This window comes from Pongo abelii, chromosome 8, assembly GCF_028885655.2.
Source record: "Pongo abelii isolate AG06213 chromosome 8, NHGRI_mPonAbe1-v2.0_pri, whole genome shotgun sequence".
NCBI classification, from domain to species: Eukaryota; Metazoa; Chordata; class Mammalia; order Primates; family Hominidae; genus Pongo; species Pongo abelii.
The window spans coordinates 25,868,637-25,887,735 of record NC_071993.2 but is presented as its reverse complement, the minus strand read 5'-3'; the positions used below and the strand labels follow the sequence as shown (position 1 = coordinate 25,887,735).

The 19,099-nt window shown below is 43.5% G+C and overlaps 1 long non-coding RNA gene across 1 annotated transcript in view; it reads right to left on the bottom strand.

Moving 5' to 3' along the window:
• LOC129048194 (uncharacterized) overlaps positions 1 to 19,099 on the bottom strand; it is an 87,336-nt gene that overhangs the window by 15,594 nt on the left and 52,643 nt on the right. Inside the window, exon 2 of the long non-coding RNA XR_008510347.1 lies at positions 272 to 507. This is a non-coding gene — a long non-coding RNA (uncharacterized LOC129048194). The remainder of the gene's footprint in view (positions 1 to 271; positions 508 to 19,099) is intronic.

The window sequence follows — 19,099 nt, the reverse complement described above, 5'->3', positions numbered from 1 at the left end:
TGGTCAGACACCTCTGAAATGTGGGTGAATAATCAGAGAGGCATCCCTGCAATCATTAAACACCAAGGGAAGGCTGCCTTCCTGAGTCTGTGACCGGCGCCGGAGTTTTGGGTCCACGGATAAAACGTGTCTCCTTTGTCTCTACCAGAAAATGAAAGGAATTGAAATTAAGAGAAGGGAGAGATTGAAAGGTGGTGCCAAGATTGAAAGGAGAAAGCAGTTGAAGGATAGTGAGAGAGGTTGGAGAAGAGAGTAAGAAGAGGCCGCTTACCTGATTTAAAATTGGTGAGATGTTCCTTGGGCTGGTGGGTCTGAGGACTCAAGGTCATAGGTGGATCTTTTGCACAGAGCAAAGAGCAGGAGGACAGGGGATTTATCTCCCAAGGGAGGTCTCCGGATCCGAGTCACAGCACCAAATTTCATGCGCGTCCATGTGAAGAGACCACCAAACAGGCTATGTGTGAGCAACAATGCTGTTTATTTCACCTGGGTGCAGGTGGGCTGAGTCTGAAAAGAGACTCAGTGAAGGGAGACAGGGGTGGGGCCGTTTTATAGGATTTGGGTAGGTAAAGGAAAATTACAGTCAAAAGGGGGTTCTCTGGCGGGCAGGGGTGGGGGTCACAAGGTGCTCAGTAGGGGAGCTTTTGAGCCAGGATGAGCCAGGAGAAGGAATTTCACAAGATAATGTCATCAGTTAAGGCAGGAACCGGCCATCTGGATGTGTACATGCAGGTCACAAAGGATATGATGGCTTAGCTTTGGCTCAGAGGCCTGACAGTTCTCTACATAAATATCACATCATCTGCAAACAAACACAGTTTTACTTCCTTCTTTCCAAACTTTCTTCCTCCCTCCCTTTCTTCCTTCTGTCTCTTTTAAAATTGTTTATTTATTTAAGTTTACCTTATTTTAGTAGCTCTAACCTCTTGTATAATGTTGAATTGAAGTGGTGAGAGCAGATATTCATGATTTTTTTCTCCAAATTAAGAAGGAAATAGTTCAATATTTCATCATGTATGTTAACAGTAGTGGTTTTCGTACTGACCATTATGACGCTGAGGAAGTTCACTTCTATTCCTAGTTTGCTATGAGTTTTTGTCATGAATGACGTTAATTTAGTCAAGTGTTTTTGTTCATATATTAAGATAATTGTGTTGTTTTTCCTCCCTCATCTGTCAATGTAGTGAATTATCTGAGTGGTTTTCTATTGTTAAATCAGCTTTGCATTCCGTGGATAAACGCTCCTTGGTCGTGATGTAATATTATTTTTATATACTGCTGGATTTGATTTTCTAATATTGTTAAGAACTTTTGCATCTATGTTCATGAGAGACATTTTCTGAAATTTTCTTTTCTGATTTGTCAGATTTTGGTATCAGAGTGATGCTGGCCTCATAAAATGAGTTGGGAAGTGTTCCTTTTTCTATTTTGTGAGGGTTTTGGTAAGATTGATTCTTTTCTTATTTCAGTGTTTGATAGAATTCACCATCTGAAACTGCCTAGGACTGTATCCTTTATGGAAATGTTCGTTATTGTAAATTAAATTTCTTTAGTAGATACAGGGTATTCTGATTCAATATTACTTCCTGGAACAATTTTGAAATATGTCATTTAATTTAAATTGACATATGTATTAGCATATAATTGTCCATAATATTTTTATTATCCTTTTAATGTTTGTGGGATAAGCAGTTATATTTCCTCTTTGATTCCTAATTCTAGATATTTTGTATGTGTGTGACTGGTTTTTTATGAGTTTATTAATGCAATTACTCTTTTCAAAGGAATAATTTTTGGCTTTATTATTTTTTCTTTATTTCTTGTTTCATTGCTTTCTGCTTTTATCTTCGTTATTTTCTTTCTACTACTTAATTTGGTTCAATTTGAATTTTTCAGCATCCTGAGAAGAAATATAACTGGTATAATTTTTTTCTTTTCTAAATATTTAAAGTGATAAACTTCCCTCTAAGCATTGTGCCTCATAGATTTTGCTATGTTGTATTTTCTATTCTCATTCAGTTCAAAATATTTTCTAATTTCACCTGTAATTTTATTAACATCAATTGGCTTTTTAAAAAATGAAACGTGGACATTTTCTAGGTGTTCTTTTCTTATTGGTTTCTGATTTAGGGCCATTATTGGAGAATATAGTCTGTAAAATTGTAATCTTTTAAAATGTATTAAGACTTTTAAAGTCTGATATATGGTCAATGTACAGCTAAAAGTATTTATATTCTGAACTTGTGTATTAGTTCAGGCTGCCATAAAAATACAATAGACTAGGTGGCTTAAATAAAAGAAATTGGCCGGGTGCAGTGGCTCATGCCTGTAATCCCCACACTTTCAGAGGCCAAGGTGGGCAGATCACCTGAGGTTGGGGGTTTGAGACCAGCCTGGACAACATGGTGAAACCCCATCTCTACTAAAATACAAAACTTAGCCAGGTGCAGTGGTGCATGCCTGTAATCCCAGCTACTCATGAGGCTGAGGCAGGAGAATTACTTGAACCCGGGGAGTGAAGGTTGTAGTGAGCCAAGATTGCGCCATTGCATTCCAGCCTGGCCAACAGAGCGAGACTCTGTCAAAAAAAAAAAAGGAATACATGGATTAGATAGACCTGGAGCCAAAGGAGTTGACCAGCAGTCCCACCTTAACACATGGACAGAGTGTGCGCCAGTTGGTCTCTAAAGTAAAACTGAGGCGCTGGTACTAAGGAATGCAGGCTGTATGGAAAACAGGTGAAAGCCACAGGTGTTCATGACATCTGTACTTTTAATTGTTTTTTTTTTGTTTGTTTTGAAACAAGATACCTGGATTTCTTCTGTATAAGTAAATAAAATGAGGTTTGGCCATATTAAATAGCTCAGGCTCTTTCTATTCTGATCGCTTCCTCAAAAAACAGCTTGTGTTTTATCTTTATTCTCCTTGCATACAGCACAATTATACTAACCTACTGTAAGCATTCCCTATATTTGTTCAGTCAAAATACAGTCATCCTTTGGTGTCTGTGGGGGGTTCTAGGACCTCCCACGACTACCCAAATCCACAGATGCTCAAGTCCCTTAAATGCAAATTCTACACCATTGTAAAATGATGTCTTTTTAAGTGTTTATTTGTGGGTGTGCAGACAAAAGGGAAAATAGTAATGTTTGCAAATATGTAGTGTTGCACATAACCTACGCATATCCTCCCATATCCTCTAAGTCATCTCTAGATTACTTATAATACCTAACACTATGTAAATGCTATGTAAATAATGGTTATACTGTATTGTTTAGGGAATAATGACAAGAAGAAAAAGTCTATATGTAAACAGTACAGACGAATTATTTTTTCTAATATTTTTGACCCATGTTTGGTTGAATCCATGGAGGCAGGATGCACCCACATGGAGGAGGATCAACTGTTATCTCATTAAAAAGAATCTTGGCTAGACACAGTGACTCACGCCTATAATCACAGCACTTTGGGAGGCCAAGGTGGGTGGATTACTGGAGGTCAGGAGTTCAAGAACAGCCTGGACAACATGATGAAATCCCATCTCTACTAAAAATACAAAATCAGCCTGGCATGGTGGCATGTGCCTGTAATCCCAGCTACTCAGGAGGCTGAAGCAGGAGAATTGCTTGAACCTGGGAGGCGGAGGTTGCAGTGAGCCAAGATTGTGCCACTGCACTCCAGCCTGGGCAACAAGAGTTAGACTCCATCTCAATAAATAAATAAATAAATAAATAAAATAATAAAAAAATTTAATAAAATTGGCCACAAGATGTCCCCACAGCTTTAAAAGATACTTTTTCCATCTAGACAGGCCTTTTCATATTTCATTTGATTGTATGCCCGTAAGAAATCAGTTATTAAACGTTCAGAGTAGTAGACATCTTCAAACTAGACTTCAAGTAATAGTCCCAAATGCTAAATGTACATTTATCCTTTAAAGGTTCATATTAAACTATGGTTTTCCTAAATTGCGGGGATTCTTTGAGGCCACCTTGAATTCTTTTTTTCTTTTTCTTTTTTCTTTTTTTTTTTTTTTTGAGACAGTATCTCGCTCTTGTTGCACTGGCTGGAGTGCAATGCAATGGCGCGATCTTGACTTACTGCAAACTCTGCCTCCCGGGTTCAAGCGATTCTCCTGCCTCAGCCTCCCCAGTAGCTGGATTTCAGGCACGTGCCACCATGCCCAGCTAATTTTTGTATTTTTAGTAGAGATGGGGTTTCACCATGTTGTCCAGGCTGGTCTAGAACTCCTGACCTCAGGTGATCCACCCGCCTTGGCCTCCCAAAGTGCTGGGATTACAGGCGTGAGCCACCACGCCTGGCCTTGAATTCTTAAGTGAGCGGAAAATGCTACTGCTTCACATGGTGTTTACAGCTCTATTACGGTCTGTAAAAGCTAATTAAAAGTGAAGAAGGGTGAAAGAAAAGTATGTCCTGTCAATGTTTACTGCAAGATAAAAGAGGAATATAAAAACATTCTATTTGTTTTGTTATAAACATGTGCTCTGGAGACTGCTGAGTGAGTCTAGACTGCAATTTTGGAGACTTCCATCACATTTACCAAACACATTGAAATTGGGGTTACTCTGAGCTACCGACAAGGACTGGTTCTCTTCCCTGTGGGTACACTGCAGACACCCAAATCATTAAAGGCAGTCTAACTTGTTGCTTCAAGGATCCCTTAAGTGGAAAACATTCTGGAAATAACCTCTAAACATCACTATACTTGAGTTGGAGGGGTAAAAACAGATAGGCTAGAAGGACTGGAAAGCTTCTAGAGGCAAAGTTTTATGATGACATATAGAAGAAGACATACAGGAGAACAAGAGTTTTTCTTTAGTTGACTTAGAAAGTTTTCTTTTTAAAAAAATGCTTTTGATTTAATTACTGATTAAGAGGAATGTTACAGAAAATATAGTAATCCCCTCTTATCTGATGGAGATATGTGCCAAGCCCACTAGTGGAAGCCTGAAACCACGGACAGTGCTGAACGCCATATACACGACTATAGTATACTATATATACTACTGTATGTTTTTCTCTTATACATGCATACTTATGATAAAGTTTAATTTATAAATTAGGCACAATAAGAAATTAACAACCATAGCTAATAGTAAAATAGAACGATTATAACAATATACTGTAATAACATGTATATGAATGTGTTGTCTCTCTCAAAATATCATATCGTACTGTACTTATCTATTTTTGGACCGCAGTTGACTGTGGGTAACAGAAACCATGAACAGTGAAACTGTGGACAGAGGAGGAGGCTACTGTGTAGGTACATGTTGACTGAGTCTCTATTTTGAAATGGACAGGATGAGTGATATGGTTTGGATCTGTGACCCCACCAAATCTCATGTCCAATTGTAATCCCCAGTGTTGGACGTGGGTCCTGGTGGGAGGTGATTGGATCAGGGGGGTGAATTTCTCATGAATACTTTAGTACCGTCCCCTTGGTGCTATTCTCATGATGGTGAGTTCTCACGATACCTTGTTGTTGAAATGTGTGCAACACCTTCCCCCCACTCTCTCTTGCCCTGCTCCTGCCATGTAAGACGTGACTGCTTCCCTTTCACCTTCTGCTGTGATCATAAGTTTCCTGAGGCCTCCTCAGAAGCTAAGCAGATGCCAGCACCATGCTTCCTGTACAGCCTGTGGAACCGGGAGCCAATGAAACCTCTTTTCTTTATAAATTACCCAGTTTCAGGTATTTCTTTAGAACAATGTGAGAACAGACTGATACAGTGAGAGACTTAAATGTTCTCATTATTTTTTTTAATCCACTGACAGGTGGTGTTATAGGTTTATATGTGTCCCCTGCTAAATTCATATGTTGAGGTCCTGACTTCCAGTACCTCAAATGGTGACCTTATTTGGAAATAGGGTCATTGCAGATGTAATTAGTTAGATGAGGTCATACTGGAGTAGGGTGGGCTCTTAATCCAATATGACTGGTGTTCTTATAAAAAGGGGAAATTTGGACACATAAATGCACCCAGGGAGAATGACATGTTATTCAGCCGCAAGCCAGGGAACTACGAGAAGCTAGGAGAGAGGTCGAAAACAGATTCTTTCCTAACATCTTCAGAAGGAACCAACCCTGCCAATGCCTTGATCTCCAGGACTATGAGACAATGTATTTCTGCTGTTCAGCATACAGTTTGCAGTGCTTTGTTATGGCAGCCCTAGCAAAGTAATGCAGGCAGTAATTGACTTAAGGAACTGGTTCATGTTCATAATAAAACATAAACGGTATATCGATTGATTATGTTGCTAACTGCCTTTCTTTTTATTGATAGATATCCTCATTTGGTATTTAGTCATTATGTAGCCATGATTTTAATTTAATATTTCCCTGGGAAGCATATGTTAAATAATTTTCTCTAGAGTCATAAGTAGATTTCAGTTTCCAATCCTACTAATTAATATAATTTTAGAATCATCCAGGATATCCACTCTTTTTATAGATGAGGAAATTAAGGTGGAGAGGTTTTAGGACAACGCTTATCTACGTCAGTTTTCTGTCCCCAACGAAGTAAAGTGGGAAACTTTGCATATCTCCTTCATTTTGACTGTTTGCCTCACAATGGAAGGTTAGAGTTTTTAGTCATGGAGGGAAACAGACATAGTCTGGGTACTATTGAAATGTGAGTGATACGGTTTTGCTCTACATCCCCACTCAAATCTCACCTTGAATTGTAGTAATCCCCACGTGTTGTGGGAGAGACCAGGTGGGAGGTAATTGAATTACTGGGACAGGCTTTTCTCATGCTGCTCTTGTGATAGTGAGTAAATCTCACGAGATCTGATGATTTTATAAAGGGGAGTTCCCCTGCATAAGCTCTCTCTTTCCTGCTGCCATGTAAGACGTCCCTAGCTCTTCCACCATGATTGTGAGGCCTCCCCAGCCATGTGGAACTGTGAGTCAATTAAACTTCTTTTCTTTGTAAATCACCCGGTCTTGGGTGTGTCTTTATTAGCAGTGTGAGACCAGACTGATACAGTGAGTGCACTATGAGTGCTATGACAAGCAGAGTGTAGATGAAAGAAGACCTAGAAACCCTGAAACCAAGCTTTTATCAGTGACTTATCTAGAGGCAGCACAGAGCCTCCTTATTGTCATCCAGTCTGTCTGTGTTTGGTGTCTTTCCCTTACCTAAGAGTAGATTGAACGATATTTGGGCTGGGCACGGTGGCTTATGCCTGTAATCTCAGCACTTTGGGAGGCTGATGTTGGTGGATCACAAGGTCAAGAGATCAAGACCATCCTGGCCAACATGGTGAAACCCCGTGTCTACTAAAAATAGAAAAATTAGCTGGGAGTGGTGGCTGGCGCCTGTAGTCCCAGCTACTCGGGGGACTGAGGCAGGAGAATTGCTTGAACCCGGGAGGCAGAGATTGCCGTGAGCCGAGATTGTACCACTGCACTCCAGCTTGGGTAACAGAGCAAGACTCCATCTCAAGAAAAAAAAAAAAAAAAAGAAAAGAAAACACACACACACACACACAAAACCAAAAACAAAATCTCTTTGCCCAAATTCCAGCCCCTCTCAAGCCTTCTCTGCCATATATATGTGCATTCCACTCTACTCCACCTCTGCTGCCTCCTCCTCTTTGCTTTTCTCAGTCCTACATTTCTGTTACCAATTGAATTGTGCCCTCCAAAATTCATACGTTGAAGTCCTAACCCCAGTCCCTCAGAATGTGACTGTATTTGGATAAGTTATTCAAAGAGGTAATCAAGGTAAAAGGAGACCACTAGGGTCGGCCCTGATCCCATATGACTGGTGTCTTTATAATAAGACACACACACTCAGAGGGAGGCCCACGTGATGACACAGGGAGAGGACGGCTGTCCGCAAGCCCCCGCAAGACACCTCCGAAGGAATTTCCCCTCCCGCACCTTGATTAGGCTTCTACTCTCCAGGACTGTGAGAACATTAATTTCTGTTGTTTTATGCCACTCAATTTCTGGCACTTTGTTATGACCCCCCCAAATGCACTAATACAACTTCCTTGAAGACCCAGTCAGCTTTTAACAGCCACATTATTTCCCACTCACTCAGGACATAGCATATATTGACGATTTTTATTTTTACCCTTATAGACTTTATCCCCAGTTCCAAGCCTTGGATCTTCGAAGTGCACTGTTGTTGGTAGAGGTAAATCATAAGAAAAACACAAGATTTACACACACACACACACACACATACACACACACACTTCAATATAGCTGAGTTTGTTATTGGATTCTGTCTCCAGCTAACATGTTTCATGGAAGAAGTAACCATTTTAAGTTCAATGCTTTTCATCTTTTCTGGAGTCTGGAGCTGGGCCTCCAGTCCCAAGTTCAAAGCATCATCACCTGGTCCCTTCCCAACAGGTAATTAATTATGGCACCTCTTCATCACAGGAAATGATAAATGATCATTATCGCCTAATGATAGGCGATAAGCGTTTTTAGAAGCATGCTATTTATCCACCGAGGTTATATATTTCCATGATAGCAGAAGTTTTCTGGAAGCTGGGTTTTAATGCAGACAGACTACTTTAATTTTAAGAGCTGTGGTAGAACCAGCAGTGTGTGGTTTTATCCCATGAGGCCTTTCAGTGTCTCCAAGCACAGGGGTGTATTGAAAGGACCAGGCAGGCCATCTTGGCTTCTGAAAACCTGGTGATGGCCTTGGATTGTTGTAAGAAGTGGAATAACGGTCCTCCAAAGATGTCTGCATCCTGATCTGGAACCTGTGGATATGTTACTTTACATGGCAAAAGGAACTTTGCAGGGGGGGTTAAGCTAAGGTTCTTGAGATGACAGATGACTTTGAATTATCTGGATGGACCCAGTGTGAACCCAAGCATCCCTATAAGCGAAGGAGGGAGGCAGGAGGTGGGGAGCGAGAGATGTGACTGATGGCAGAGCAAAGATCAGAGTGATGAGCCGAAGAATGCAGGTGGCCTCTGGAAGCTGGAAAAGGGAAGGAATGGGTTTTCCCCTGGAATCTAGAAGGAATGCAGTTCTGTCCACACCTTGATTTAAGCCCGTAAAACCCATTTTTGACTTCCGACCTCTGGAACCGTGAGATAATAAATTTGTGTTGTTTTAAACCACTAAGGTTATGGTAGTTTGTTACTGAAGCTACAGGAAACTAACACAGATGTCCGGTAACTGGGTTGCTCAGCCGTGCCTCTGCAATGCGGGACTTCTAAAACCTGAGCAAACTGGGAGCCTAGAACCCCAAGCAGCTCCTCTCCAGAGCCCAGTCCCCCAGCACACTTGGTTTAGCTCATGATGCCCTGGGAAGACATTTTCTGTTCTGTGGATGCTTGTAAAAAGCATTTGATTAATCTGATCTAATCGTCTGATCTTTCTAGTCATCTAATAAATCAAACCAGAGCAAACTGGTCTGCTGCCTGCTTGATCTGATTATTGGACTAAATTGATTGATTAATTTGGTAAATGAATTCACAGTGATGCATGAATGGCTGTCAGTGCCTAAATGAATTACCTTATTTAGAAATTATCAGGTTCTTTTCTTTTTCTTTTCAAAACTTTAGGATAAAATGTTAGACACAAAACCAGCTGGGGAGCTGTGTGGTCATTTCGTTTTTGCTGTTGAGGAGGGGTGAGGATGTGGAGGCAGCATCAAGAGGAGAGGGGAAGATTAAGCGACCACTGGCCCCGACTCACTTGTAAGACTACAATAGAGGAAACAGGTGGTGGAAGAAGACATAATGCTGAGACTCAGGGTGACCAGCCCCAAGGTTCTGGATCTCATTCACTTCAGTGCATTTCTAAGACTCTTGTTTGAGTTCTATTCCTGGGCAGAGATGCATCATAACTCCATGTATATGATAAATATACTGTGGCCTTCAAGTGAGATTTCTACCTAGGCCCGCCCAACACATCTGAGTCTATACATTTCAATGCCAATGGGCCTGGCTGGTACCTACATGAGGGACGTGAGGTTGGTGGGAACTACTGTGAGGTAGTCACTGCCTGCCCTGGGATGCTTACTCCACCCTCGGGCCACCAGTGTTTGACCTCTGGGCATGTGATTAGAGATGACACATGCAAAATGGTATTGATGAAGGTGATGGTGATGATATTAATCTCACTGGTGCTAGTGAGACAGCCACATCCCTGAACAGATGTTAAGTGGTTCCCCTCCCATTTTTAAATTCTTTTCTTCCCCCTCTTTTTTTAAATTTTTAATTTAGAGACAGGGTCTTGCTCTGTCTCCCAGGCTAGAGTGCAGAGGCAACACCCTAGCTCACTGTAACTTAAACTCTTGGGCTCAAAGGATTTTCCGGCCTCAGCCTCCCAAGTAGCTAGGTCTACAGGAGAGTGTCACCACACCTGGTTAATATTTTAATTTTTTTTTGTTAGAGATGGGATCTAATTTTTTTTTTTTTTTGGTTAGAGATGGGGTCTTGCTGTGTTGTCCAGGCTGGTCTCAAACTCCTAGGCTTAAGGGACAGTCCTTCTTTGGCCTCGCGAAGTGCTGGAATTCAGGCATGAGCCACCACACCTAACTTCTGCTCCCTCTTCTTTGGCTCATTCTTTCTTCATTTTCTTGTCTCTTTTCAAGCAAACCATTGCCTTCCCAAGCCTTTCAGGTTTAACTATCTCCAGAGTACCCACCAACTTCAGGCTAAAATCCAGACTGACAAATCTTACAGCAAAAACATCTTTGAACCATACACAAGCCTGTATTTGTCTAACATAAAACCTTAGGGAGGGGCTTCTTGGTGCAGCCCTGTTTGTTATAGGTGTGTAAATGGGAATCCAGGAAAAGACAGGGCCTCTCTCAGCATATCTGGGTTGCAGGGGTGTGGGCAGCAGCAATAAAAACATGTAGGGCTATGATCCTGGCTGCTACATGAGTGCCCCCTTGATCCCATCCAACCTCTTCCATCAGGTCAAGTGAGGATGGTGACATAAGGTCTTGGAAGTCCTGTTCCCTGGGGTCTTTTTCCCGTGGAGAGCTGAGGATGCAGAGCTAGACTAAACATGAGTGGATCTGTGCATAGGTGGAGTTAGGAGGAGATGGTCTTGCAGAGTCTCCCAAACACCAGCCCTTGGGGTTGCCTAGTGTTTCTCAAGCACCCAAAAGATTTTGGGTGAAGTCAGGCAGGAGTGCCATCTGTAGGAACAATGTGACAACAACTTCCATGGTTTGATGGCTGAGGACCAGATTCCTCATCCGGATCCCAAAGCACTGTTTATATTCCCAACTAACTCAGACATGACCCTAGGAAACATGGGTCACGCCGGACACCATGGCTTTTGACTGAGATTAAGTTTCTGCAATCTAGTGGATTACGGGCTTGCAATTCAATGAGATGGCATTTTAGAAAAACATCCCAGAGAACCTGTCTCCTCTAGTGAATAAGAATGCAGATTCTGTTCACAGACTACCAAATTTAGTATCTCAGCTCTGCCTCTTTACCTGTGTGTTGTTGAGCAAGTGACTTGAAATCCTTGTGCCTTCATTGTTTTAATTCAGAAAGTGAGTCTAATAGTACCTACCTTATAGGGTTTTTCAGTTACTACACTTCAAACCTTCAATAAATATTGGCAACAAGCCACTGCCAATAGCAGCAAAAACCTGAGTTTGAGACCTGCCATCGACACATAATATGTTAGGATTTATTAACTTGTGAGGGAGGTGTGTTAGGCCATTCTTGCATTGCTATAAAGAAATACCTGAGGCCGGGCACAGTGGCTCACACCTGTAATCCCAGCACTTTGGGAGGCTGAGGTGGGTGGATCACGAGGTCAAGAGATTCAGACCATCCTGGCCAACATGGGGAAACCCTGTCTTTACTAAAAATACAAAAATTAGCTTGGTGTGGTGGTGTGTGCCTGTGGTCCCAGCTATTCAGGAGCCTGAGGCAGGAGAATCGCTTGAACCAGGAGGCAGATGTTGCAGTGAGCCGAAATTGCACCACTGTACTTCAGCCTGCTGGCGACAGAGAGAGACTCCATCTCAAAAAAACAAAACAAAACAAACAAACAAAAAAAACCTGAGACTGAGTAATTTATAAGAAAGGGGGTTTAATCTTTAATTGGCTCACACTTCTACTGTGTGTACAGGAAGCATAGCACCAGCATCAGTTTCTGAAGAGGCGTCAGGAAGTTTACAATCAAGGTGGAAGGCAAAGGCGTAGTAGGAATGTCACATGGTGAAAGCAGGAACAAGAAAGAGAGAAGGGGGAGGTCCCAGACTTTTAAACAACCAGATCTCCCAAGAACACACTATCGTGAGGGCAGCAACAAGCCATGAGGGATCTGGCCCTGTGATCCAATCACCTCCTGCCAGGCCCCACCTCCAACACTGGGGATTACAATTCAACTTGAGATTTGGAGAGCACAGCCAAGCTGTATCAGGAGGGAACACACTTCATTAAGTCCATGGATTTTCTCTATCATGGACGCACTTTGTGATGACACCACGAGAGAACAGATACAGACGTCGTGTTTATTTCTAAAAGTCAATCTTGACAGTGTAAGACTGGCATCTGGGAAGAGGCCCCATGCATCTTCTCTAACGCTGTGAATTCTGTCTTAAACCTTCAGTTAGATTTGAGCCCCCACAGCCTGTGTCCAGAGGAGAGCAAACCTGGATGTCAAGGAGGATGTATGGGTATCAGGTAGATGTTTCATGGACAGCCCATAATTTTTAAGAATAGACAAGGCAAATATGTTTGGAATGGATATGGAGTGAAAGAAAGTGGGAGCCATAGGCTGTAAGGATTGACCAACTAGCACATCTTTGGAAGGTGGGGATTGCAGTACCTCTGCAAGCCACTTAGGTTACATTTGCACAGTTTTAATTCAGACGACATCTCCCATTTCATTGCTAGTTTTTGTTAATCTGGAGGGAGAAACCAGTCACTAAAGATAAATTATAGATATAGAGAAAATAGTTGTATAGAAATGTGAATTATTTGCATTCAATAATAATGAGAATAGCTAATTTACTAAGCATTTTTCTATGAGCTAAGTTTGTCCTAAGACCTTTGCAAGTATCTACACATCTAATCTTTTTTTGTTTTGTTTTGTTTTTTTGAGACAGGGTCTCACTCTGTCGCCCAAACCGGAGTGCAGTGGCAGGATCTCAGCTCACTGCAGCCTCTGCCTCTCGGGTTCAAGCGATTCTCCCACCTCAGCCTCCCAAGTAGCTGGGACCACCAGGCCTGGCTAATTTTTGTATTTTTTGGTAGAGATGGGATTTCACCATGTTGTCCTGGCTCACCTCGAACTCCTGAGCTCAAGTGATCCGCCCACCTCAGCCTCCCAAAGTGCTGGGATTACAGGTGTGAGCCACTGCACGGGCCTCATCTAATCCTTAAAAAATATACATTTGTTCTACTGATGAGAAAACTGAGGCTCAAAGAGGCCAGGTAACTTACCTTACATCACTTACAGCTGTAAATGATGAAGCCTGGAATCAAATGTAACCAGATGGTTATGACACACTCGTAACAACAGTTTGAACTATGCACTCGTAACAACAGTTTGAACTATGGAAGCAAGAGAAAAAACAAATGGCTCTATGCATTAACTACTGCTGTGTAGTAAAATTCCCCAAAACACAATGGCTTAAAAAAACAAACATGGGCGCGGTGGCTCATGCCTGTAATCCCAGCACTTTGGGAGGCCGAGGCAGGCGGATCACAAGGTCAAGGGATCGAGACCATGCTGGCCAACATGGTGAAACCCCATCTCTATTAAAAGTATAAAAATTAGCTGGGCGTGGTGGCAGGCGCCTGTAGTCCCAGCTACTCGGGAGGCTGAGGCAGGAGAATCGCTTGAACCCAGGAGGTGGAGGTTGCAGTGAGCCAAGATCACACCACTGCACTCCAGCCTGGGCGACAGAGTGAGATGCCGTCTAAAACAAACAAACAAACCCAAACACTTGTTTTCTGATAGCTTCTGTGGAATGGAACTCAGGCCCAGCCCAACTGGGTCCTCTGGCTCTGGGTCCCTCATGAGGTTACAGTGAGGCTGACAGCTGAGGCTGTGGTCATCTCCAGGCTCTAGTGGGGCTGGAATGGCCACTTCCCAGCCCTCTCTCCTGGTTGCTGGCAGGTCTCAGTTCCTTACCACGTGGGCCTCCCCCAAGGCTGTCTGCCTGTCCTGAAATGGCAGTTTGAGATTGCAGTGACAAAAAGTTAGCACCCAAGACAGAACCCCTTTGTGACATGGGATGATACAGCATCATTTCCTGTGTATTCCAATCATCAGAAGCAAATCGTTAAGTCCAGGCCATACTGAAGGGGAAGGATAACAAGGGCAGGGATCCTCGGAGGTGGTGTCTCTGGGGGGTCTTTTAGAGATTGCCTGCTATGGTAGCCTTTGGAAATTGGAAAACCTAATATGAACAGTACAGCTAAATGTTAGCTCTAAATTGTCAGAAATGTTTCCCCCATATTTTCCAATAAGAAGGCATTTTTTTGTTTTGTTTTCCTTTTTTTACAGAATTACAATAATCTTATATTTATATCTTTATTAAAACATAAACTCAAGAGGCTGAGACAGGATGGTTGAGGCCAGGAATTCGAGACCAGCCTGGACAACATAGTGAGACCTTGTCTCTTAAAAAAAAAAACAACACACAGAATTATTCTCTATTTCTGCATTTGTTTGACATTTCCCCAAGTAAGCTGTGTTGAGTAGAAAGGGGTGCATAAAGCAAGGCCTTTGCACTCTATGGAGCCCATAGTTTCCCACGTTGGAGAATTGCCCCACTAATTTGAGGGTTGAGCTCTTCTTTCTTTTTTTTTTTTTTTTTTTTTGACAGAGTCTCACTCTGGCACAATCTCAGCTCTCTGCAGCTTCCCCCCTCCTGGGTTCAAGCAATTCTCATGCCTCAGCCCCCTGAGTAGCTAGGATTATAGGTGCCTGCCACCACACCTGGCTAATTTTTTTTATTTTTAGTAGAGACAGAGTTTCATCATGTTGGCCAGGCTGGGGATTGAGCTCTTCTTGTTGGAAGATGAGGAAATAGCAAAGGTCGAGGCCCTCCTTTACTCTGCCTCTCTTCAGCCTGGGAGAGCTTCCCGTTTGCTGGCAGCAGCTATCCCTTTCTATTCGGCCACACCTCAAGTCCCTGCCATTTCATGGTGTTGCATTAAAACTAGGTCAAGCTGCTCTTTCATTAAAATGTCCCCCCAAATATACCTCCGTCCATTCCAGAATGGTTTTTCCAAGCCTGGTCAGTCAGTGACAATGCCTGAGGAGCCTTGGGGGTTGCCATGGTAACCACCAGATCAGCCGGGAGATGAGGCTGCCCGGGTTAAACAAGCTGTCTTCCTCGCAGGCCACGCGGGGCTGCTCGGGTGGGAGGCCCCGGTGGGGTTCTGGAGCCTGGAGCCAGCCTGGGATGCCCCAAGCATGCAGGGCAGCAGGGAGGCCTAGCCGAGATGCTGCGGCAGGAAGCGGGTCAGAGCCGGGCATCTGGAGGGGCAGATTGTGCCACTCAGCAGCCCGGCCCTCCCTGGGGACTGTGAGGCAGGGCCAGCCTTCTGCACTCCAGGTCACCCCAGCTTCAACCTCCCTGTCTCAGAATTCCCCAATATGAGTGTGCCATTAATTTAACATCTCATGCACACAATTTCTCTTGAATAAGTAAGCAGGTTGGGTAGAAAGGGGTGCATGAAGCAAGGACTTGCTATGTATGGATCCCATAAAAAATGTGCACTGGGCTGGGCGCCGTGGCTCACGCCTGTAGTCCAAGCACTTTGGGAGGCCGGGGCGGGTGGATCACCTGAGGTCAGGAGTTCAAGACCAGCCTGGCCAACACTGGCGAAACCCTGTCTCTACTAAAAATACAAAAAATTAGCCTGGCGTGGTGGCGGGTACCTGTAATCCCAGCTACACGGGTAGCTGAGGCACGAGACTTGCTTGAACCCAGGGGTCAGAGGCTGCAGTGAGCCAAGATCCTCTACTGCACTCCAGCCTGGGCGATAGAATGAGATGTGGCAAAGAAAGAAAGAAAAAGAAAAAAGCGGCATTGCCCTTTCCTGCAAGAAAGGCAGTGTTTTGTAGCACGTCTGCTTCTCCACAGGTCCTGTGTTTTCTGTCTCTGGCTCTTTATTTTTAATGCAACCTAAATAATTATTTTTCTTTCTGACAAGATGTTCACTGCCATCTGCTGACCAAACTCAGCTACTGCACATACAACTGCAAACCTGAGAATAAGAAGAGAATACTGTGTATTGCCTGTCCTAATGTCTCTGAATTAATTGAAACTTAGATAGATGTCTCTATTTAAATACGATCATTGTGGTATTAAGATCAGAAGAAAAATGATGTTACAGTATAGCTTCATAGAATATTGGAAAAATAGAAAAGCAGAACACAAATGACAAATCATTGAGTTAATACCAAAAACACATCCATCATTTTTCCTTCTCAGACATGTGAACAAAAGGCACATGTCACAAATACCAATGTTTATTCTGAAACATTTAAATGAAAATATTACCATTTAATGCTTTAAGGAGGAAATGACAAATTTAGACACCATGAAATAAAATCAAGGGAAAATGAATCATTAAGATTGACCCTAACAGGGTCTTGGTTTTGGAGTCAGTGGCTGAGGAGAGAAGCCCGGACGGAGAGCATGCTGCCCTCAACATTGCACAAATGGGCCGGGCGCGGTGGCTCAGGCCTGTAACCCCAGCACTTTGGGAGGCCGAAGCAGGTGGATCACCTGAGATCAGGAGTTCGAGACCAGCCTGGCCAACACAGTGAAACCTGTCTCGACTAAAAATGCAAAAATTAGCTTGGCATGATGGCACACACCTGTAATCCCAGCTACTTGGGAGGCTGAGGCAAGAGAATCGCTTGAACCCTCGAGGTGGAGATCGTGGTGAGCTGAGATCATACCACTGCACTCTAGCCTGGGCAATAAGAGCGAGACTTCATCTAAAAAAAAAAAAAAAAAAAAAAAAAAGCACAAATAAATGGAAGCCACATACCATATGTCCAACATATAAAGTTATAAATTGAGCTCCACAGTGTTACATAGAATATGTTTTGTCCTCCTACCTTGGCAAACAGTGCTTCCTAAGGACATGGAATACAAAGTTTGAATTCAGAACTTGGGTTCCTCTGTGTGAAGTAGCAGAATATCACCTCACAAGGAGAGCCAGCCTCCACTCCCCCAGCCTGTGACCCTGCCCCTTCTCTTCTCACTCCTGGCTCCCTCCTGCTTGGAGAGGTGACTAATGATGGGTGGACATCCCAGCTTCACATTCAAGTTCTACTGCAGCCCTCCAGCCCCTCAGCTTGCAGAGTACACCCCAGAAGCCCGCTTGGCCCTCCAGAAGGTGGACCCTGGAAAGAGGCAGGCAGGGATGCTGGAAGTGGGCTTGGGACTATAGGAGTAGATCATTCCAGGGTCCCAGGTACTGGAGGGTGTGGTCTAGAAGGAGGTGCATGGATTCCGGGGGACGTGACCCTTTGGCCCCTTGGAATCATCACCTAGTGGTGACCAGCCTGGCTGGAGAAGGGCAGAGAACATCTTCTAGAACGTGGCACTAGGGCCAGGGGCTCCTCTGCCAGCATTTACAGGAAGGACTGATGTGACAGGAGGTAGGAGGCAGGAAGGCATGACAGTAAGCTGAGATTGGGAATGTTCTCTTCCCCCACCTCCTTCCCAACCTGTCTTGATCCTCCTCAAATAACACCCACTCTTCAGTTATTCACGCTCAGACACCTGGACTGTCTCTTGTATCACATCATCAAAACTCCTCTGCCTAGTACTTCAGGTTTGTGTCATTTGCCTTTTGTTCACCTTTCTGCAGGGGCAAGAGGATGGATGCTGTTTAAAATGAACTCAGTTTTTTTTTCATGTTTCCTGTTTTTCCAGTGGCCTTATCAAGCCAAGACACTGTAACTTTTAAAAACGTTTCAACAGAGATATCCTTAAAATGATCTACATGATCTGATCCCTGAGTTTAATCTTCCTGACTTCATCTCCTACTTCTGTCCCCTTTGGTTTTGAGAGTGTGACCGGATCTGCAACCTTAGTTTGTGCACACATCGCTCCCTCCAGGACACACAAGCACATTCATAACAGACACAGCCAGGCAGACATGGCTACTAGCAGAACTTCCACATCCTTCCTACATTGGTTTGCTAGGGGTCCCATTACAAGACACCACAGACTGGGTGGTTTAAACAACAGAAATGTATTTTCTCACAGCTCCAGAGGCTAGAAGTTCAAGATCAAGGTGTTGGCAGGTTTGATTTCTCCTGAGGCCTCTCTCCTTGGCTTGCAAGATGGCTGCCTTCTCCCTGTGTCCTCTCACAGCCTTTCCTCTGCACACGCACAAGCCTGGTGTCTCTTTCTCTTAAGAGGACACCAGTTGTACTGGATTAGGGCCCACTCTAAAGGCCTCATTTGAGCATAATGACCTCTTTAAACACCCTCTCTCCAAATACAGTCACATTCTGAGGTTCTGGAGATTAGGACTTCCAGATAAGCATTTTAAAGGGAGAAGAATCCATCCCATAATACTTTCCTACTTGTGTTAGGCCATTCTCATATTGCTAGAAAGAAATACCTGAGATTGGGTAATCTATAAAGAAAAGAGTTTTAATGGTCTCGTGGTTCTGCAGTCTGTACAGGAAGCGGCATCAGCTTCTGGAGAGATCTCAGGGAACTTATAATCATGGCAGAAGGTAAAGGAGGAGAGAAGTGTCAAAAACGGCGGGAGCAGGAGAAAGACAGGGGGGCCAGGGGGAGACGCTATACACTTTTAACAACCAGATCTCATGAGAACACATTCACTATTGCCACGACAGTACCAAAGGGGATGGTGTTAAACTATTCAGGAAAAACTGCCGCTGTGATCCAATCACCACCCACCAGGCCCCACCTCCAACATTAGGGATTTGACATGAGATTCGATGGGGACACAGATCCAGACTATATCACTACTTAAAGAAGATGTTTAAAATAACATCAACAAGTAAGGGAAGGAACGCTCATGAAAAATGTCCCGGAATGAAGAAAGGAAAGACCGGACACATAGAAAGAAGTCATCCGCTTAACCCCTTCATTCCTGGGGC